The 16712-nt window shown below is 40.3% G+C and overlaps 2 pseudogenes; both read left to right on the top strand.

Moving 5' to 3' along the window:
- Positions 1 to 3696, top strand: part of LOC100344412 (transmembrane emp24 domain-containing protein 5 pseudogene) — a 73057-nt pseudogene extending 69361 nt beyond the window's left edge.
- A 4117-nt stretch (positions 3697 to 7813) lies between these two features.
- The window catches only part of LOC100344158 (gliomedin pseudogene), a 54681-nt pseudogene continuing 45782 nt past the window's right edge, over positions 7814 to 16712 (top strand).

Genomic DNA, 16712 nt, shown 5'->3' on the forward strand with positions numbered 1-16712 from the left:
TCTCAATTTGATGCAATCCCAATAGTTAATTTTGGCTTTGACTGTCTGTGCCTCCAGGGTCTTTTCTAGGAAGTCTTTGCCGGTACCTATATCTTGCAGGGTTTCTCCAATGCTCTCTAATAATTTGATGGTGTCAGGTTGTAGATTTAAGTCTTTAATCCATGTTGAGTGAATTTTTGTGTAAGGTGAAAGGTATGGGTCTTGCTTCATGATTCTGCACGTCGAAATCCAATTTTCCCAGCACCATTTATTGAATAGACTTTCCTTACTCCAGGAATTGGTTTTGGTTCCTTGATCAAATATAAGTTGGCTGTAGATGTTTGGATTGATTTCTGGTGTTTCTATTCTGTTCCATTGGTCTATGCATCTGTTTCTGTACCAGTACCATGCTGTTTTGATAACAACTGCCCTGTAGTATGTCCTGAAATCTGGTATTGTGATGCCTCTGGCTTTGTTTTTGTTGTACAAGATTGCTTTAGCTATTCGAGGTCTCCTGCATCTCCATATGAATTTCAGCATCATTTTTTCCAGATCTGAGAAGAAGGTCTTCGGTATCTTGATTGGTATTGCATTGAATGTATAAATTGCTTTTGGGAGAATGGACATTTTGATGATATTGATTCTTCCAATCCATGAGCATGGAAGATTTTTCCATGTTTTGGTATCCTCTTCTATTTCTTTCTTTAAGGTTTTGTAATTTTCATCGTAGAGATCCTTAACTTCCTTGGTTAAGTTTATTCCAAGGTATTTGATTGTTTTTGTAGCTATTGTGAATGGGATTGATCTTAGAAGTTCTTCCTCAGCCGTGGCATTGCCTGTGTATACAAAGGCTGTTGATTTTTGTGCTCTGATTTTATATCCTGCTACTTTGCCAAACTCTTCTATGAGTTCCAATAGTCTCTTAGTAGAGTTCTTTGTGTCCCCTAAATAAACAATCATATCATCTGCAAAGAGGGATAGTTTGACTTCTTGCTTCCCAATGTGTATTCCATTAATTTCTTTTTCTTGCCTAATAGCTCTGGCTAAAACTTCCAGAACTATATTGAATAGCAGTGGTGAGAGTGGGCATCCCTGTCTGGTACCAGATCTCAGTGGAAATGCTTCCAACTTTTCCCCATTCAATAGGATGTTGGCCGTGGGCTTTTCATAAATTGCTTTGATTGTATTGAGGAATGTTCCTTCCACACCCAGTTTGCTTAGAGTTTTCATCATGAAAGCGTGTTGTATTTTATCAAATGCTTTCTCTGCATCTATTGAGATAATCACATCATTTTTCTTCTGCAGTCTGTTAATGTGGTGTATCACACTGATTGTTTTGTGAGCATTGAACCATCCCTGCATACCAGGGATAAATCCCACTTGGTCTGGGTGGATGATCTTTCTGATGTGTTGCTGCATTCTATTGGCCAGAATTTTATTGAGCATTTTTGCGTGTATGTCAATCAGGGATATTGGCCTGTAATTCTCTTTCAATGCTGCATCTTTTTCCGGCTTAGGAATTAAGGTGATGCTGGCTTCATAGAAAGAATTTGTGAGGATTCCCTCTTTTTCGATTGTTTGAATAGTTTGAGAAGAATTGGAGTCAGTTCTTCTTTAAATGTCTGGTAGAATTCAGCAGTGAATCCTTCTGGTCCTGGGCTTTTCTTTGTTGGAAGGGACTTTATTACTGTTTCAATTTCTGTCTCAGTTATGGGTCTGTTTAGGTTTTCTATGTCTTCCTGGTTCAATTTAGGTAGGTTGCATGTGTCCAGGAATCTATCCATTTCTGATAGATTTCCCTGTTTGCTGGCATACAAGTCCTTGTAGTAATTTCTGATGATTCTTTTTATTTCTGTGGTGTCTGTGGTTACATTTCCTTTTTCATCTCTGATTTTATTGATTTAGGTCTTTTCTCTTCTTTTTTTAGTTAGTTTGGCCAATGGTGTGTCAATTTTGTTTATTTTTTTTTAAACCAGCTCCTCATTTGGCTGATTTTTTGTAATTTTTTTTTTTTTTGGATACAGAAGTGCTCTATTTGCATTGCTCTGCTCAGATAGGTGGTTTATCGTCAACACTCCACTACCACTCTGTAAGATCTAGGTAATAACCTCACTGTACCCTACCCTACAATGCCAGGACTTTAACAATAAGTACTAATTTCCTAAAACCCAGTGGATAGTGGGACCTGCAGAGCTACATTCCTATAGTCCACCTCTCTAGAACCATACCTGAAGTGCAAAAGCTACTACATATCTTGCAGTTACCCTGTAGGGCCCAAGCAGAATTCTGTTTACATCTTCCAGTCCTGGGACTAAGGCTGTTGGTGTTATATGCTTCAGCACTAGTTGCACTGTCCAGCAGGGCCTAAGGAAGGGCCCATCCACATCAGACCTTCCTAGAGCTACAATTATTGGCCCACAAGCCCGAGAATCACTCAGGTTTTCCAATGGAAAGGGGTAGCAGTCCACTTTGTGTCCCTCAGGGCCAAGAACAAGACCCTGGCTATCACAATCTCCAATGTAACTGACAAGGATTTCCCTGGGGAATGAAGATAAATATCCTGGGAAGTCCACATTCACCTCAGAATTAAACTTCTCACCCTACAAACTGCTGTAGATACAGCTGATGTTGACTAAAACAAAAGAAATTACTCAAAGGTTATACTTCTGGTTTCACCTAGAACCAAAGCTGAAGCAACAAGCCAAGTGATGCCTTGCATTCCATCTAAACTATAAACTCCTTTCCAATAAAAACCTATACCACAAAGAAAGGACTATTACACCAGATATGCAGATGTCAACATAAGAAAACAGGAAACATGAAGAAGGTAGTGTGATACATCCAAAAGCATGCAATACTAAAATCAATACTTTGATCTTCCTCTGAAGGAAATCTATTAAATGTTAGAAATATATTGAGAGAGAGCATTTGTCACTGGCAGTGGCCACCCGAATTTCTAAGGGACTCCAGGTTTCTCTGCCAACCAAGAGGAGGAATCCAGGGAGGAAAAGCTGAGCAGAGGCACCAGTATCCTACACTTGTCCAGCCCAGGATTGCCCAGTAGGCATAGGCAACAAGATTTGGCTGTCCTGCCAGGGGTGGCAGGCTTTACTCCATCCTTAGACTGTGACTTCATCTTTACCCTTCCAACTGACCAGAAGGAGTGTTTCTACCAGCCTATACTGCTAAGGGCCTCGCCAGAGATCAAGTACCAAGTTTTAGATGAAGTACTACAAGATACCTATTTTCATCTTGCCTCTCCAGAAGGCAAAACCTTAGTTTTTGAACAAAGAAAATCAGATGCAGTTCACACTGTAGAGATGGAAGATGGTGACTACATGGTTCTACTTTGACAATACATTTAGCACTACTTCTGAGAAGGTGGTTTTCTTTGAATTAATCCTTGATAATATGGGAGAACAGGCACAAGAACAAGAAGATTGGAAGAAATATATTATCAGCACAGAAATGCTAGGCATGAAACTGGAAGATACCCAGGAATCCACTAATAGCATCAAGTCCAGACTAAGCAAAAGTGACCATATTCAAACTCTGCTGAGAGCATTTGAAGCTCTCATACAAGAAACATACAAGAAACTAATTTTGATAAGTCAATTTCTGGACTACGGTTAATTTGGGGGTGATGCTGTTGATGTTAGCCATTCAAGTTTATATGCTGAAAGTCCTATTGATGATAAGAGGGAAGGTAGAACTTAAAACTCCAAGCAAGAATACTTAACACTCAAAAAAAAAGAGGATGGAAAAATGCAATAAACTCTCACAGTTAAGAACATTGTCTTCCAAAATGCTTTCAAGCATTGCCATTCAGTGTGAAACAAGTATAATTTTAATGTTAAAGGGAAATATTCACTTTCTCTGTAAGTAATCTTATCAATACGCCTGTATGTAAGTATATAATGAGAGTATTTTATCAAATATAGAATTAACTAAATGAAGCCATAGTAATAACTGCATTTTCCTAAGTTTAAAAAAATTGCTAATGACATAGGTGATTTAAATAACAGCATGCGGCCTAAATGCAATCCCAAATAATCTGTTTTTTTTATTTATTTTTAATTTATTTTTCTGCCCCAAAGAAACCTTTTATTTAATACAGACTTCATGCATTTCATAAGTACAACTTAAGGAATATAATGATTCCTCTCACCATACCTACCCTTCCACCCACTCTCTCACTCCTCATTCTCCTCCCTCTCCCATCCCAAGTCTATTTCTCTACTATGATCAATTTTCAATTAACTTTATACACAGAAGATTATACTAAGTAAAGAGTTCAAAAATTTGCATGGGAAAAAAACCATAAACAAAATTAAAAAAAAAAAAAAAAGCTATTCCCCAATAGTGGAGACAAGAGCTATTCAAAGTCATTGTATCTTGAAGCAAATTTCACTTTTTTTAGAAACATAATTAACTTTATTTTTCTCCAAGAGAATTTTTTTATACACAGAATACTGAGTCTATACTAAGTAAAGATTTCAACAATTTGCACATACACCAAAAAAAAAAAAAAACTAAGAACAAGTTTTACAGTTAATACTCATAATACAACTCATTGAGGGCAGAGGTCCTGCATGGACAGTAAGTGCACAGTGACTCCTTTTTTTAATTTAACAGTTAACAACCTTATGTATGACATCAGTGATCACCCGAGTATCTTAAAATGAGTTGCCAAGGCTATGGAATCCTTTTGAGTCCACAAATTCCTTCGATATTTAGAAAAGGCCATAAGCAAAGTAGAAGTCCTCTCCTCCCTTCAAAGAAAAGTACATCCTTCTTCAATGGCCACTTCATTCCCCTGGGGTCTCACTCACAGAGACCCTTCATGCAGGACAGTTTTGCCACAGTGTCTTGGCTTTCTGTGCCTAAAATGCTCTCATGGGCTTTTCAGCCAGACCAGAATGCCTTAAGGGATGATTCTGAGGTCAAAGCGCTGTTTAGAATGATTGTCATTCTATGAGTCTGCTGTGTGGTGTGTTTGCCATGTTAGAACAGTCTCTCCTTTTTAATTCTATCTATTATTATTACCAGACCCTTGATCTTATTTACATGATCCGTTTAACACTTAATCCTACCTATCTGACCACTTTAACACATAATATGGTCACTTTAACAGTTAATATGGTAGAGCCGGCGCCGTGGCTCAATAGGCTAATCCTCCACCTTGCGGCGCCGGCACACCGGGTTCTAGTCCCGGTTGGGGCGCCGGATTCTGTCCCGGTTGCCCCTCTTCCAGGCCAGCTCTCTGCTATGGCCAGGGAGTGCAGTGGAGGATGGCCCAGGTGCTTGGGCCCTGCACCCCATGGGAGACCAGGAAAAGCACCTGGCTCCTGGCTCCTGCCATCGGATCAGCGCGGTGCGCCGGCTGCAGCGGCGGCCATTGGAGGGTGAACCAACGGCAAAGGAAGACCTTTCTCTCTGTCTCTCTCTCTCACTGTCCACTCTGCCTGTCAAAAGAAAAAAAAAAACAGTTAATATGGCATGTTTTTCACTCAGCTTAATGGGATTTGGGGTCCCATGGCAAGTTTTTAAACTGTAACCTAAGATGTGAGTCTATAGCAATGTATGCAGAACTATACAGCTTTATAGTAACAAATTCATCCTCCCTTACTCCCACTCTTATTTTTTACTTCGATATTTTTTAAGTTGACTTTATACACATATGATTAACTCTATGTTAAGTAAAGAATTCAACAATAAGTATGAAGAAGAGAAAAGAAAAAAAACTGTTCCCAGAGAGTCAAGACAAGGGCTGTTCAAGTCACTGTTTTCCAAAGTGTCAATTTGACTTCTACAAATTGACTTTCAGGTGCTGTATTAGTTACCACAGATCAGAGAGAAAATATGGTATTTGCCCTTTGGGACTGGCTTGTTTCACTAAGTATGACGTTTTCCAGATTCATTCATATTGTTGCAAATGACTGGATATCGTTTTTTAACACTGTGTAGTATTCCATAAAGTACGTATCCCACAGTTTCTTTATCCAGTCTTCAGTTGATGGTCATTTATGTTGATTCCATGTCTTAGCTATTGTAAATTGAGCTGCAATAAACATGGGGGTACAGATAACACTTTTATTTGCTGATTTTATTTCCCTTGGGCAAATTTCCAGGGGTGGGATGGCTGGGTCATAAGGTAGGTCTATATTCAGATTTTTGAGGTATCTCCAAACTATCTTCCATAATGATTTTAACAGTTTACACTCCCATCAACAGTGAATTAGGGTACCTTTTTCCCCACATCCTCACCAGCATTTGTTGTTTGTTGATTTCTGTATGAAAGCCATTCTAACTGGGATGATGTGAAACCTCATTGTGGTTTTGATTTGCATTTCCCTGACATCTAGTGATACTGAACATTTTTTCTTGTGTCTGTTGGCAATTTGGATTTCCTCTTTTGAAAAATGTCTTTTTGCCCATCTCTTAACTATGTTCTCTGTTTTGTTGTTGTGGAGTATATTTATCTCTTTATATATTCTGGTTATGAATTCTTTATCTGTTGCATAGTTTGCAAATAATTTCTGTCATTATGTCAGTTGCCTCTTCCCTTTCCTGAGTGTTTCTTTTGCAGTACAGAGCTTCTAAATTTGATGTAGTCCCACTTGTGAATTTTACTTTTGATTGCCTGTACCTCCAGGGTCTTTACTAACAAGTCTTTGCCTATACCAAAGTCTTGCAGGGTTTCCCAATGTTCCTGAACAATTTGATGGTATCGGGTCACAGATTTAGGGCTGTAATCCATTTTGAATGGATTTTTGTGTAAGGTGTAATGTAGGGGTCTTGCTTCATACTTCTGTATATGGAAATCCAGTTTTCCCAGTAGCATTTGTTGAAGACTGTCCTTGCTCAAGGGATTGGTTTTAGCTCCACAGTCAACTATAAGTTGGTTGTAGATGTTTGGATTTATTTCTGCTGCTTCTATTCTGTTCCATTTGTCTATCCATCTATTTTTGTACTTGTGCCAGGATGTTTTTATTATAACTGCCTTGTAATATGTCTTAAAATTGGGTATTGTGATGCCTCCAGCTTTGTTTTTGTTCTATAAGATTGCTTTAGCTATTCAAGGTCTCCTCTTCCTCCATATGAATTTCAGCATCATTTTTTCCAGATCTGCGAAGAATGTTGTTGGTATGTTGATTGTGATCACATCCAATCTGTAAATTGCTTCTGGTAGTATAGACATTTTGATAATATTGATTCTTCCAATCCATGAATATGGAAGATTTTTTTCCATTTCTTAATTTCTTCTCTTTCTTTCTTTAATGTTTTGTAATTTTCTTCACATAGATCTTTGACATCTTTGGTTAAATTTATTCCAATGTGTTTAATTTTTTTACCTAATGTGAATGGGAATGATTTTAAAAGTCCTTTCTCAGGCATGGCATTGTCTGTTTATACAAAGCCTATTTATTTTTGTGTGTTAATTTTATATCCTGACACTTTATCAAACTCTTTTATGACTACCAATAGTCTCTTAGTGGAATGTTTCAGATATAAAGAATAATGTCATCTGCAAATAGGGTAGTTTGATTTTCTCCTTTCCAGTTGCCTTGATTTCTTTAGCTTGCCTAATGGTTCTGTCTAATCTTCTAGGACTATATTAAACAGCAATGGTGAGAGTGAAATGTTGTCATGTTCTCATGGGCAGGATCATATTGTCTTCCTTATTCTTGTTTCTTGAATGTCTGTGTTTATTTTTGGGCATTTGGGGAGATACTTGATTTTTTTCCTCTGATGGCTTTTATCTTGAACTATGCCTCTGTGGCTTAGTGGAACATCTGCACTTTCAGTGAATACCAAGAGGTGTGTGCTGGTTATGGCCAGGGGCCTCTGGTCAGTGCTCCAGGGTGTGGCAAGTATCCAGAATAACACCCAGGTTGCGCATGGTAGATCTGCTCTTGTTAACAGAAGTGGGGGCAGAATTGTCACATCTGTTGGTATGATCACACCCTTACCTCTATGCTACAAAATAATCAATGTCCAGGTGTTATCCCTCGGTGGTTCAACCTTCATCCACACTGCCATGTGAACCACACAAATGATCTGTGCTATCCTCATTCCAAGCACAGATCCTGCTGCAATGACTATTCTAGGCAACCAGGGAGCTGAGTGTGTGGAGCCATACACAGTGGTTGCCCAGAGACCCAGCTAATCCCTGTGCCTTCTCATGCAGCCACTGAGTCCCCACAGTCTCAGCACACAAGGCCCCCTCAGTCTCTGGGTGCACCGGGTCTTCTCCATCCCACCAATCTGTCTGGACCACAGAGAGGCAGGTGTTCCCTGAGCCAGCTGTCTGTGAGTGCTCTGCCTAGGTGGCTTGAGCTCCAGAGCCTGTGGTTGAGAGGCTAAAGTTGGGAGGCTAAAGATGTCTCACAGTCTTATGTAGTTGCCCAGCCCCCTCTCAATCATCCTAGCCAGGCTCAAAGTCAGTGGGGAATGCAGATTTTCCCCTCTGCTAGAATCTCTGGCTCACAGGCATACACAAAAGCCACTGGCCAAATGTTGTCCTCCCCCACCACTGCCACCAGTACTGCTGAGAAGATGATGTCCTGTCCTAGCCAATTTCTATGGGCACACACAAGGGCTTCCACAGCTGCCACTTATGTCCAGTATGGCACCTGCCCTCTCTCAGTCAGGCACTGGGCACTGCTGTAGGAAGGTTGGGGTGAGAGAAACATGCCCCTTTTACTTCCATTGGGTCTATAGATACTCTCTAGCCCCTAGGGTTCCAGGCCAAACTCACTCCATGCTCTCCCTCCAGCTATATCACCATGGGTTTCCACAGTCTGATCTTACCTTTGTCTCCAAGCTGGCACCCTCTCCATAGCGGAATTTTTTTTAAGATGATTTTTGCACAGAACTAAATACACATGCACACACACACACACACGAGTATAAGAATGATGAAATCTAAGTAAGATGATGAATTGTCTTACAAGTCAATATCAAGATTATTATACTACACTTTAGTTTTAGAAGTCACCAATGAAGGAAATAGGAACAGGAATATGGAACCTTCATCTACTACATATTTCAACTGCAAAAGAATCTGCATCATTTCAAAATTTAAAGTTTAACTTACAAAGGGCAAGTCTCCTAACAATCAATACCCAAGTTAGATCCCAGGGAATAAGAATAGGAATAATATTTTCAAATTTTCCACAGCACAAAGGCTGGAACCGGATCTGGCATCACACCTCTGATGTTGTAGGCCCTGCCAAGGACTCCCTGTGTGAAGTGTGTGAAATGGCATGGGGCATGACCTTACACAAATGGGCATGAATTAACTGCAACATAAATATTTACTTGGTTTGTCTCGTTTGAGAAGAGGACCACTCCAGATTGCAAACTGAAGTGAAAGAGAAGAATATATAGGAACTCTTTGTATCATTTTAGCAACAATAATGGGCTGAACTGTGTTCCTCAAGAATTCATGTCCTACCAGAACCTCGTCACGCAAACTTTATTACAAATAGGATCTTCTGGCCAACAGACACATTAAAAAATGTTGAGGATCACTAGCAATCAGGGAAATGCAAATCAAAACCACAATGCGGTTTCACCTCACCCCAGTTAGAATGGCTCACATTCAGAAATTTTCCAACAGATGCTGGCGAGCATGTGGGGAAAAAGGGACACTAACCCACTGTTGGTGGGAATGCAAACTAGTTAACCCACTATGGAAGTCAGTCTGGAGATTCCTCAGAAACCTTAATATAATTCTACCATGCAACCCAGCCATCCCACTCCTTGGAATTTACCCAAAGGAAATTAAATTGGCAAACAAAAAAGCTGTCTGCACCTTAATGTTAATTACAGCTCAATTCACAATTGCTAAGACCTAAATGCCCATCAAGAGTAGACTGGATAAAGAAATTATGGGACATGTACTCTATAGAATACTATACAGCAGTCAAAAACAACAAAATCCGGTCATTTGCAACAAAATGGAGGAATCTGGAAAACACCATGCTGAGTGAATTAAGCCAGTCCCAAAGGCACAAATATCATATGCTCTCCCTGATTGGTGACAACTAACTGAGCACCAAAAAGGAAACCTGTTGAAGTGAAATGGACACTATGAGAAACATTGACTTGATCAGCCCTTGTCCTGACTGTTGATGAACAACTTAATACGTTATCCCTCTTAGTATTTTTTTGTTCTACTTAATACTATTGGTTGAACTCTTTAATTAACACACAATTATTCTTAGGTGTTTAAAGTTAATTGAAAAGTGATCCCTGTTAAATACAAGAGTGGGAATAAGAGAGGGAGAAGCTGTACAATTTGGGAGATGCTCAATCGAACTTGCCCCAAATGGTGGAGTTAGAAACGTGCCAGGGGATCCCAATACAATCCCATCAAGGTGGCATGTACCAATGCCATCTCACTAGACAAAGTGATCCGTTTTGGTTCACAATTGATCACAATGAAATGATTAAGAGTCAAAGGGACCACATAAACAAGACTAGTGCCTGCTAATACTATCTGATAGAATTAAAAAGAGAGAACTATCCAACATGGGAATAATGGGGTACACAGCAGACTCCTAGAATGGCAGATGTCCTAAACAGCACTCTGGCCTCAGAATCAGCCCTTAAGGCATTCAGATCTGGCTAAAAAGCCCATGAGAGTTTTGCAGGCATGGAAAGCCAAGACACTCTGGCAAAAAAAAAAAAAAAAAAAAAAAAAAAAAAAAAAAAAAAAAAACCCTATATGAAAGATCTCTGCAAGTGAGATCCCAGTGGAAAGAATGGGTCATCAAAGAAGGAGGTACCTTTCTCTGAAGGGAGAAGAGAACTTCCACTTTGACTATTGTCTAAACAAGATCAGAGTCGGCAAACTGAAAAGGCTTCCATAGCCTTGGCAACTCATGACAAGAGCCTAGGGTGATTACTGATGCCATAAAAAGAGTGTCAATTTGTTAAGTCAACAACAGGAGTCACTATGCTCTTACTCCCCATGTAGGATCACTGTCCTTAATGTGTTGTACAATGTAAATTAATGCTATAACTAGTGCTCAAACAGTACTTCACACTTTGTGTTTTTGTGTGGGTGCAAACTGTTGAAATCTTTACTTAGTATATACTAAATTGATCTTCTGTATATAAAGATAATTGAATATGAATCTTGATGTGAATGGGATGGGAGAGGGAGCGGGAGATGGGAGTTTGAGGGTGGGAGGGAAGTTATAAGGGGGGGAAAGCCTCTGTAATCCAAAAGCTGTACTTTGGAAATCTTATATTTATTAAATAAAAGTTAAAAAAAAGAGATAGGATCTTCATGGATGTAATTAAACCAAGGATCCTGAGACTGAATCATTCTGCATTTAAGGTGTGCCAAAATCCACTGACTGGTATTCTTTTTTTTAAGATTTATTTATTTATTTGAAAGTCAGAGTTACAGAGAGAGAAGGGGGAAAACAGATACCTTCCATCCATTGGTTTAATCCCCAAATGGCCACAACTCCCAGGGCTGGGCTGATCCAAAGCCAGGAGCTTCTTCCGGGTCTCCCACGTGGATGCAGGGGCCCAAGGACTTGGGCCATCCTCCACTGCTTTCCCAGGGCATAGCAGAGAGCTGGATCAGAAGTGGAGCAGCTGAGACTCAAACTGGCACTCATATGGGATGTGGTCACTGCAGGCAATGGCTTTACCCACTCCGCCACAGCGCTGGCACCCTGATTGGTATTCTTATAAGAGGAGAGGATACTGAGAGAATGGATTATTGTAATTAAACCAAGCACAGCTTACTTGGATTGCACTCATACTTCATCTCTTACTGCATGACATCTCTCTCACAAATTTGTGCCATGAGCCACACCTGTGAGCTAAATAAACCTCTTTATAAATTAAGAAGCAGAGGAAGAGGGGTAGGATGAGGATATAATACAAAGAGAATATTGGCTACTGTGATCTGAATGTGTCTCCTGAAAATTTTTTTTCTTTTACCCAATCCCCAGTGCAATAATTTTAAAAAGAGACATCACTTTTAATAATATTAAATATTAATAATGTATTAATATTTAATTGAAGTTGTGGGGCAGTATGTTAAGAAGGATGTGTTTCAGAGATGATCAGGACATGAAGACAGAGCCTTCGTGAATGGGCTTAGTGGGCCTGGTGCTGTGGTATAGTGATTAAGCCTCCTGTGGCCCCAACATCCCATATAGGCACTGGTTCAAGTCCTAGCTGCCCCACTTCCCATCCATCTCCCTGATAATGTGGTTGGGAAAGCAGCAAAAGATAATCCAAGTACTTGGGCCCTTGCACCAACAGGGGAGACCCAGAAGAAGCTTCTGTCTCCTGGGTTCTGCCTAGCCCAGCCCTAGCTATTGTGCCCATTTAGGGAGTGAACCAGCAGATGCAAGATTCTCTCTCTCTCTCTCTCTCTCTCTCTCTTTCTCCCCCACCTTTCAAATAAATAAATAAATGTTTCTCTCTCTCTCTCTCTCTCCTCTCTCTCTCACTCCTGCCTTTCAAATAAATAAATAAATGTTGAAACACAATGAGATTAGTGCTTGCTCACCTCTTCTGCCCTGTGTGAGAACCTAGTAGGAAGATGCTATCTAAAAGAAAAAAAGCTTCACCAGGCACCAATCTGCTGGCACCTTGATATTTTATACCTTCTAACTTCCAGAACTATGAGAAACAAATTTCTGTTGTTTATAAATTACCCACTGTAAGGTATTTTGATAAAAAGCCCAAACAGATTAAGACAAGGGCTGTGTAAAGTAAAAGGCAGTATAAAAAAACATGAAATCCTGTCTTTCACACAAAATGGATGCAATCAGAGATTATTAAGCTTAGTGAAACTAGCCAGTCCCAAAAAAGATGAATGCACATTTTCTCTGATTTGTGGTAGTTAAAAATGTACTGAAAAATGTAACGTATAGGAGTGAAGTTGAGATTTTGAGATTTGATTGTTTGTAGCCCTGTCTATACTCCTGAGGAATGATGATCTTCCTACTTACTTCTTGTTGAATACTTTATTTAGTGGAGGATTAAGCCTGCGATTATAAAGTAAATTCAAAGTATGTAATTGCAAAAATTAAAAGAAAGATCAGAAAGAAAGGAGGAGGGAGTGTCAAAGCAAGGGAGGAAAAGAGGGCTAAAGAGTGGGAAGTATCGATAAATGAGAAATACTAAAAAAGAAAGGCACATGCAGCCAAGGAACACTCCAGACCATTTTTGCAGGATGCATGTGTGTGGCCCAGTCAGGTCTTGCCTCTCTCTCCTTTTATCCTCACCCCTATCCTCCTTAGAGTCCTTCTTCTCCTGATGGTTTTCTCTGCAGGGCTGGTTCTTTGTTGCTGACCTTACCAGTTTGACATTTAAATAACCTTTTATTTTGGAATAATTTTAGCTTTTTAGAAAATATGCTGCATTATTTTCCAGGGGCTACTGCAAGAAATGACTAAAACTTGGTAACTTAAGAAAATGGAAAATTAGTCCCTCACAGTTCTGGAGTATAGACATTCTAAATCAAGGTGCTGGCAGCTCTGTGACCCCTCTCAGGGCAGTATGGGAGAATCCTTTCTTGTCTCTTCTAGCTTCTGGTGGCTCCTGGTGTTCCTTGGGTGGTGCTCACATTTGTTAAGATGATTGTACCATGTAATGCAGTATTTAAATTCATAAAGCAAAAGTTACAGAAATTCAAAGAGAAACAGGAAATATAACTAATTACCTTATTTTGTGTGTCAAAGGTAAGGAGAATGCCCCCTTATACTCAGTTCCCTTTAACAACATTGGCTTCTCTTTGTCTCACACACACACACACACACACACATGAGCGTGAGAATACAAAACCTCTGCGACTAAACATTTTGTCGCTCCCCCTCTTCGTGGAGGAACGACACAGGACCCTGTGCTGTTCTTTTGTCTGCTCGGCCCTCCCCGGGTTTGCTGTTGGTTCTTCCCGGGTTGGCTACCGTCCCTTCCACCTCCGTGGAAGGGCGGTTCCCCCTGCCACCTTCCCCACTTCCGCGGGGGAGCGGCACACCGCCGGCCGGCTCTCTCGGGGGCTGCACAGGTGTTCCTTCAGATAGATGTTCTTGGTGCATGTTGTCCCTCTCCTCCTTTATAGTCCTCTTCCACCAATCCCAACTCTGCTACCCACACGCCGAGTATGCTGCTCTCCTCCAATCAGGAGCAGGTCCTACAGTTTATTGGTTGAACTGGAGGCAGCTGTGTAGAAGCTGTTACTCCCTTCTCAGCACCATATTGTGGGAGAGCAGATGCATAGAATAAGTCTTAATTCCAGTAACTTAGTCTAGTCCGAGTTGCTCCCAGTTGCTCCCCACACATTCATTTAACAAATACATACTGAGTAGCTTTTCTGTGTATTTGGAGTACCAAACCAAGCCTCAAGTTTCAGAGTTTTGGGGAAATACACATGACTCTCAGCCTTTCTATCATTTGGCCCCTTCAAATGCAATCCCTCTAGTCTTAACATAAATTTTATTCATTGAGAAAACAATTTCCTTTCCTTGTTCACATTCAGATTATCAAGTGATACACAGATTTTGTAAATGAGAGAAAAGGAAAAATCCAGCAGAATTTGAATGTATGAATTGTACCTTTTGCAATATTTTTCCTTTCTCTCTCCCTCCCTCTCTCTCTCTCTCTCTCTCTCTCTGTCACACACACACATACACACACACACGCAAGCAAACATACACTACATACACTCAGAATCAGGCAATCAATCAGATAATGTGCTATTTCCAGAAATGCATAGTACATTTATCTAATCTTAAAAATACTACAGAAGAAGTGAAACTGACACTACGAGAAACAATGACTTTATCAGCCCTTGTCCTGACTGTCAAAGAACAGCTTACTATTTTATTCTTTTTTACTATTTTCTTTTTCTACTTAATATCATTGGTTGAACTCTAATTAACACACAATTACTCTTAGGTGTTTAACTTTAACCGAAAATTGATGCCTGTTAAAAATAAGAGTGGGAATAAGAGAGGGAGGAGATGTACAGTTCAGCACACTCTCTCACTCAGACTTACCCCTAAGGGTAGAGCTAGAAACATGCCATGGGATTCCAAATCCCATCAAGTTGGCAGGTACCAATGCCTTCTTACTAGTTAAAGGGATCAGTTTAAGTTCATAATTGATCATAAAGATAGGATTAAGTGTCAAAGGGGTCACATAAATAAGACCAGTGTCTGCTAATAATAATTGATAGAATTAAAAAGTAGAGAATGATCCAACATGGGAAGTGGGATACACAGCAGAATCATAGAATGGCAAATGACTCATAAATGGCTTGGAAGCTGTAACTCCAATCCTCACATGTAGAAAAGAGCTGAACAACTGAAATCAGCTGAATTGCAACACCGAAGTTCAACTGAACATTGAAAACCTGGCTTAGATCCACCAGAGAATTGAGATCACAGGGCAAATCACCTCAAAAAATAGAGAGATAGATGAATATAAGAATCAGAGCTAACTAGAACACAAGCTGCTGCTTATGGCTAAAAGAACAATTAAAGAATAACACTAAATTCTGGAGACTCAATTTGAGCTAACTTCAGTGATAAGAACTCTCAGAGCCTCTGCTTCAGGGAGGCCTCCACAGTTTCATGAATTTTACCTCCAGGAGCCCCATCAGGTTCCAGGGATCAAGACTGCAGAAAAACTCACCATGTGCTTTCAAGACAGGGAGGGACAAGTAACCATTTTTTAAATAAGTCCAAAGCTCTTCATTCTGCCTGACAATTGCCTAAAAGTAATCTTCCTATACACAAACAATGAAAAATTGGAATTTCACATTAAAAAGACACCACTTATATTTGCATTGAAAAAGAAATAAAGTATAAATGTCACAAAATATGTACAAGATCAACATAAGGGAAAACTACAAATTCTCATGAATGATGGGACTGCACTGTGGCTTAGAGGGTAAACTGCCACCTACAGAGCCAGCATCCTATGTGTGCTTGGTTTGAGTCCTGGCTGCTCCACTTCTGATCTAGCACCCTGCTAATATGTTGGGAAAGTGGCAGAGGATGGCCCAAGTGCTTGGACCCTTGCACCCACGTAGGAGACCCAGAGGAAGCTCCCAGCTCCTGACTTCAGATGGACACAGCTCTAGCCATTGTGGCCTTTTGGGTTGTGAACCAGCAGATGGAAGATCTCTCTCTCTCTCTCTCTCTCTCTCTCTGTCTCTCTAACCCTACCTTTCAAGTAAATAAATAATTTTTTAAAAAAATTCTGATGAGGGCTGGTGCTGTGGTGTAGCAGGTAAAGCTGCCCTCTGCAGTGGCAGCATATCATATGGGCACCTGTTCCAGTCCTGGCGGCTCCACTTGCAATCCAGCTCTCTGCTATAGCCTGGGAAAGCAGTAGAGGATGGACCAAGTCCTTGGGCCCCTGAACTCGCGTGGGAAACCTGGAAGAGTCTCCTGGCTCTTGGCTTTGGCTAGGTGCAGCTCTGGCCATTGCAGCCAACTGGGGAGTGAACCATCAGACAGAAGATCTCTTTCTCTCTCTCTCTCTCTCTCTCTCTCTCTCTCTCTCTCTCTCTCTGCCTCTCCTTCTCTCTCTGTGTAACTCTGATTTTCAAATAAATACATAAATCTTAAAAAAATTCAGATGAATGAAATATTAAAGGCCATCTAGAAAAATGGAGAGATAGTCCATTCACTTGGGTAGGAAGATTCAATGTTGTTAAGATCTCAGTTTTCCCAGATAGGTCT

The sequence above is a fragment of the Oryctolagus cuniculus genome, chromosome 5 (assembly GCF_051225735.1).
Source record: "Oryctolagus cuniculus isolate XC-2025 breed Fujian yellow rabbit chromosome 5, ASM5122573v1, whole genome shotgun sequence".
NCBI classification, from domain to species: Eukaryota; Metazoa; Chordata; class Mammalia; order Lagomorpha; family Leporidae; genus Oryctolagus; species Oryctolagus cuniculus.